The sequence below is a fragment of the Sus scrofa genome, chromosome 13 (genome assembly GCF_054392235.1).
Source record: "Sus scrofa isolate SSC_HxYL_T2T_F1_AM1 chromosome 13, Sscrofa_HxYL_maternal_Yorkshire_Landrace_v2.0, whole genome shotgun sequence".
Lineage (NCBI taxonomy): Eukaryota > Metazoa > Chordata > Mammalia > Artiodactyla > Suidae > Sus > Sus scrofa.
Genome location: NC_139395.1, coordinates 100,985,802 through 100,991,833, shown reverse-complemented (window position 1 = coordinate 100,991,833; position 6,032 = coordinate 100,985,802). Strand labels below are relative to the sequence as shown.

General features: G+C 39.7%; 1 pseudogene; it reads left to right on the top strand.

Moving 5' to 3' along the window:
• Positions 1 to 1,393: 1,393 nt before the first annotated feature.
• On the top strand, positions 1,394 to 3,266 carry LOC102165040 (myosin-binding protein C, fast-type pseudogene; annotated as a pseudogene).
• The last annotated feature ends 2,766 nt before the right edge of the window (positions 3,267 to 6,032 follow it).

Here is a 6,032-nt window from a genome sequence, read left to right as displayed (position 1 = left end):
TGATGAAATGAAGATTTAAAATTTCTTTAAATATCCTAGCATCCTTTGATGCTATTTGAAGCTTTTAAAAAGCAGACCTGAGAATAAATCAGTTTGAATAAATGCTCTTAATTTATAAGAATAAAAAGTCATTTTAGTGCAAAGACTGTATCAACAAAACCGAAATCAAATGAGCAAGTATTAGAAAGAAATTGTGATTCCATGTTTCCTCATCTGTAATAATGAGATTTGTATAAAAATCTCATTAGCAAATTATGCCTGATTTACATTCTGAAGGAAAACTCCTTCACATATTGTAATCCTCACTCTTTTCCTTTAAGTTTTGCTTAAAGAATGATAATAATTGGAAGAAGTTTGTACCTTGACTTTGGATCTGAAAAAGTTAGCAGTATTATCTGCTGCTACTGCTGGTCCAGATTGAGCTACTTCTGATCTTGGAGAAAACATTCTATTTACAGGAACTTGGGCAGTAGGGGCGGAGATTGGAGGGTGAATTCTGTCTGTAAAATGGATCTGTGATTTCTATGGCTTGAAAAGGAAGAGGAAGGAAATGAAAGTAAACTCTATTAACATTTCTGCAGCTAGAATTAGCTGATTGAATTTGCATTTAAGGTTCACAGCTTTTGGCTTTGGGAAAACATCAACAGTGCACTTGGCTACAAAAAAGTGAAACAATATCCACTTAAGAAAAACAAAGTTTGTGACAGTCAAGTGCTAACTGTTAACTGCTTGGAACAAAAATGTGAAAGGATTGTATTCCTTGAATTAAGAGATAATTATGATGTGCAATTATTTTTGGCTTTTTCTAGTTGGGGACCCAAGCCGAGATTTGAAGCCTGGAGTTTGAAAGACAGAACAGAAGATAGGTGATGCTACTTGAAAAAGATGGGAGACTATCAATAACCTAGCATGAAGGCAAAAAGAGGACATGGCCAATGAGATAATCTGGTAGAGGAGAAAATTCTAGTTGGGACAATATCTTGAAAAAAGTATTCAGGTATCAATTTCCTGCACTGTGATTCCATTAAGCTATAGGCACAGCTTAATAGCATCTATTGCACCCTTAGCTTTGTGTTAGGTGTATGCTGAGGAATAAAAGGGAAGGATGTCATTTATTAGACTAGAGCAGAGTGAACTGGGCAGAAGGGCAGCACATGAAATGGTATGTGAAGGGCAGAGGTGATTACAGAGAAGTGTTGAGTGAGATGGGCAGTTGTGATAATAGTAACATTTGTCAAACATTTAGAGGTGCCGTGCCACTGGGAGGCACACAGCAATATTTGGGAAGGAGCCCAGACTTTCTGTAGAAACACAGCGTGTGGCTTGGCACACTGCTAATAATCTATTAAAGGGAAGGTGAGGCAGAAGCCTGTAGACCCCAGGTGACCTCAAGATGGCAGCACTTATCGATTTACATCAAAGGAGAGCAGTTACACAGTCTTTGCAACTTTTCCAGAATAGGACTTCAGGTAGTGGAGAAACAGGCAATGACATGGAAGACAATCCTATTACCTGCTGAAAGAGCTACTGTTACCCAGTCCCCAGTCAGAAAATCCAGAATCTAAAGATCAGAATTCTAGTCCAACTCCATAACATATTAGCTCTGAGTTCTAGTGTAAGCCTCATTACTTACCTGTGATCTGTTTTTCATACCAGATTTGCTAAGAGATGAAATGAGATTTATGTAGAAATGTTAAATGTAAAGTCCCATTAAATGTTAGCCATTTTCATATTCTTTTTTAACCTCTTTTTCTAGTTTTGCCACAAAAGATTAATGGAATGACAAGTTTGGGAAATGGAATGAGTAAGGAATGAAGTTAGCAAAAATGCTAAATTAAGAGCAGTTCTTATCTATGATATTCTGAGGGCTCCCCCTCAATTCTTCAAGGACTGAAACAAAATATTTAGGAAATCTTACAAAGCCACATACCTTAGTTTAGTCTTTGAAAATACAATTCTTATATTGTTTCTGGCAGTATTTCTCCATTTAGCATTACATAGTTATAAAATTGATCCAGGGCATCCTCTACGAGATGCCAGTCTTTGCTGTCAACACCAGGGCATCCTCTACGCAATGCCAGTCTTTTCTGTCAACGCTATTGGTGTCTTCCTGCCCAGCTTCAACAGCAAGCCTTTCATGCCTATTGCACCGTGAACCCCAGCACCTGACAATGGAGGATGTGACAGACGCCACCACTACCCTCAAGTGGCTTCTCCCAGACAGGATTGGGGCAAGTGGCATCAATGGTACCTGATGGAGTACTGTGTGGAGAGCTCTGACACATGGATTCCTGCTAACATGGACCTCATGGGGCACAGCCCGCTGGTCACCCTGGCCCAGAGGGTCACCCTCTGGGAGACTGTGGAGCAACCCAAGATCTGGCTGCCCCACCACCTCTGCCAGACTTATATCTGCAAAGTGGGGGAAAAACTCAACCTCATCATCCCCTTCCATGGAAAGCCGTGGCCACAGCTTGTGTGGACAAGGGCGGGGAGCTGGTAGACACCTCCCTCATGCACCTGTGCACCAGCGACTTCGACCACTGTTCTTTGTGTGCCAGGTGGCCCGCCTGGACTCTGGGGAGCATGAACTGAGCTTGCAGACTGAGAACTTGAAGGACACAGCCACCATCTGCATTCATGTCTTGGAAAAGGCAGGGACGCCAGAGAATGTGATGGTGAAGGAGGTATGGGGCACCAATGCTCTGGTGGAGTTGCAGCTCCCGAAGGATGACGGCAGCAGTGAGGTCACAGAGTATTTCGTCCAGAAAGCCAACAAGAAAACCATGAAGTGGTTCAACCTCTTCAAATACAACTGGCATACCTCCTACATGTATCTGACCTCTTTGTGGGCAATGAATACTATTTCCGAGTTTACAGCGAGAACATCTGTGGTCTCAGTGGCTTGCCTGGCCCAGTGTCTCCAAGACAGGCATCACCTTCAAGGCACCTGAGCTCAAAGAGCATGACTTCCAAACGCCTCTCGAGTTCCTGACTCCTCTATTCGACTGAGTGGACGTGGCTGGTTACGCTGCAGCTCTCAACTGTGACGTAAGAGGCTGCCCAAAGTTCAAGGTGGTCTGGGTGAAGAACAGTGTGGAGATCGGGAGGATCTCAAGGTCCTGAGGACCAACCACCAGGGGTTCCTGACACTGAACATCCGGCGCCCATCACCCTTCTACTAGGGGACTTACTCTTGTCAGACTGTCAACATGCTGGGGGAGGCCCTGGCCCAGCGCAAGCTGGAAGTCCCAGTGCTGCAGTGAAGCTCTCTCTTCCACCCTCCAAGATAATTGGCTGCTGAATACTGACCCAGACTGCCTCCAAACCCTTTCCCTTTCCCGAGTTATTATGAGAAGATAAGACTCTTGACTCTAGAAAAAAAAAAAAAAATTTAAGTGAGTAGATAAAATTCTGACTCATCATTGAAAATCTTGTTAAGAAGTATTGGTTGATAAAGAAAAAAAAAAAGCAAAACTTGAGACCACTCTATCAATAGTATATTATAATTAATTTCCTAATATGGACTATTACAGAGAAGAATATAAAAACTAATAACGAAGACCAGAATGAGATCTAGGAGTAAAAATATTTAAAGGACATCATTTTCTCTGTTGGCCATGAAAAACCTATAATGTTTAGGGTATACCACACCCAGGGCATGTTGAAGAATTATGAGTGACAGAACAAAATAAAACTTTGAAATTCTTTTAAAATAGTTTTAAATAGTGATAGTCTTGGCTCCAAATCAGAAAAACCTAATTAGACTCTCTTCTTGCCAGAATCTAAATCAATTAATTGGTCATTTAGAATTCAGAAGTCTAAGAAATGGACATTTACCCAAAAAGAGTTTTTCAATAGTAATCCTATTTTCAGATAAAATTTAGGTATTTATTTTTGAATCAATTTTTAAGTGAAAATTAGGAGATCCAAAAATATTAGTGGCTTGCTGGAGATCACTGAATAAACAGTGAAAATATAAGAACTATAATTCACATCTCTAGACTCATCCTCCAGCACTTTCCTCATTATATTTCATAACCTCTTTTATGTTCACATATTTCATATAGTTCTTAATATAACAGAGTCTACCCCACAAGCTTTCTATGTTTATTTTTATCATTTAAGGAGGGTACTCCTTTTCTAGATTAATGTTCTGTAGAGGAAAATAATACATTTATTTTGTAATTGTGAGGAAGGGATTGATTTATTGAAGACAATACCCCTCTAGGTTGGTGCCCCTGAAAGGAAGTTGGTCTCCTACAAAGCTCCATAGAAACTAGCTACAGCCAAGTGCGCAGACCAGTCAGGTGACCAGAAGGCTTGGGATCTGTCCTGTATCACACTGATACTCACCTGAGTATATATGCTAAGCTCGCAAGGTAAGGATGGAGCCATGTTATAGTGCTGTTGTATCATAGCCTCAGATCACACAGTAAAGGTTCTGAAACTTTCATAATCATAAATTTCCAAGACCCCACAGCCCAGTATCAGAGTCCCCTACTGTCCACCACACATGCTGGGACAGCGCACAGCAATGTAATAGCACTGAATGGCAGACTCTGGAAGAGGGACTCTGTCTTTATTATTCGGATATATATTTAGATTTAAATTGCCATGAGGTTTGCAAATTACTTTTAAATTGTTCAGGAAACTGTGTGTTCACACATGTGCATATGTGTAAATAAATAGCAAATGTGACAAAATGTTAACAATGGGTTATTTTAGGTGAAGTTTATAAGCATTTATATTAGTACCCTCTCAACTTTTTTTCTGTAGATTTAAAATAAAAACTAAAAGCTTAGGAATTTTAAAGTACTGTAACTAGAATCACCCAGTATAAAATGCATTTGCAATAAAGTTTAACTTTCCCTTTCAGCAACAATACTTTTTCACAAAAATGCTAATCTTAACAATGTAGAAAATAGTAATTTTTCCAGGTAAAATGGTACCTCTACTTCAGAAGTTTGTCAATTTCTCAAAATGTCAAGCCTATAGTTACCGTATGATCCAGCAATTGTAGATTACTAGGTATATACCCCAGAGAAATAAAAAAAAAAACACATGTTGCATAAAAGCATTATTTCTAATATCCAAAAAGTTGAAACAAGGCAAATTTCTGTCAACAGATGAGTGGATAAAAATGTGTAGTATATCCATACAATGAAATATTCAGCAATAAAAAGGAATGGTGCACAGATATTTGTTAACCATAGATAAACCTTGAAAATATTATGCTAAGTGATAGAAGCCAGTCACAAAATACCATGTATTGTATAATTCCATTATATGAGTAATCCAGAATAGACTATCTATAGAGACAGAAAGTACACTAGTGGTTGTCTCTGTTACCAAGTCTAAGCACTTTGCTTGCCCCATGATGATCCAATAAATTGGGAGGTGCATTGTTCGGGCAAGGGATAGCTACTTTATTTAGAAAGCTAGCAGACCGATAAGATAGTGGACTGAGAGTTCCCATTGTGGCTCATTGATTAAGGAAACCCAACTAGCATTCATGAGGACGTGGGTTCAATCCCTGGCTCCACTTAGTGAGTTAAGAATCTGGTGTTGCTATGAGCTGTGGTGTAGGTTGCAGACACAGTTCAGATCCCTCATTGCTGTGGCTGTGGTATAGGCTGGCAGCTACAGCTCTGGTTCAGCCCCTAGCCTGGGAAGCTCCATATGCCTTGGGTGCATCCCTAAAAAGACAAAAGACAAAAAAAAAAAAAAAAAAAAAAAAAAGATTATGGCCTGGTATCTCAAAGAACCATCTTTCCTAAGCTGGTATGCTAGTTTCTTTCATAAAACAAGAGGAGTGAGGGGAGAAGAGGTAAAGTAAAAAAGGTGATTAGTTGTTTCAAGTATATGTCGACTCCAGCCGGATATTGGAGGGGATGTATTAATTTCTACTTTCCTGTAGCCATTCACAGATGGGCCTGTTCAGTATAATTCCTGCTAGCCAAACAAACTTTATAGCTTAATACTCATGCATGGGAGGCAGTTTTTCAAGAGATTAGTCATTATGTACTCTT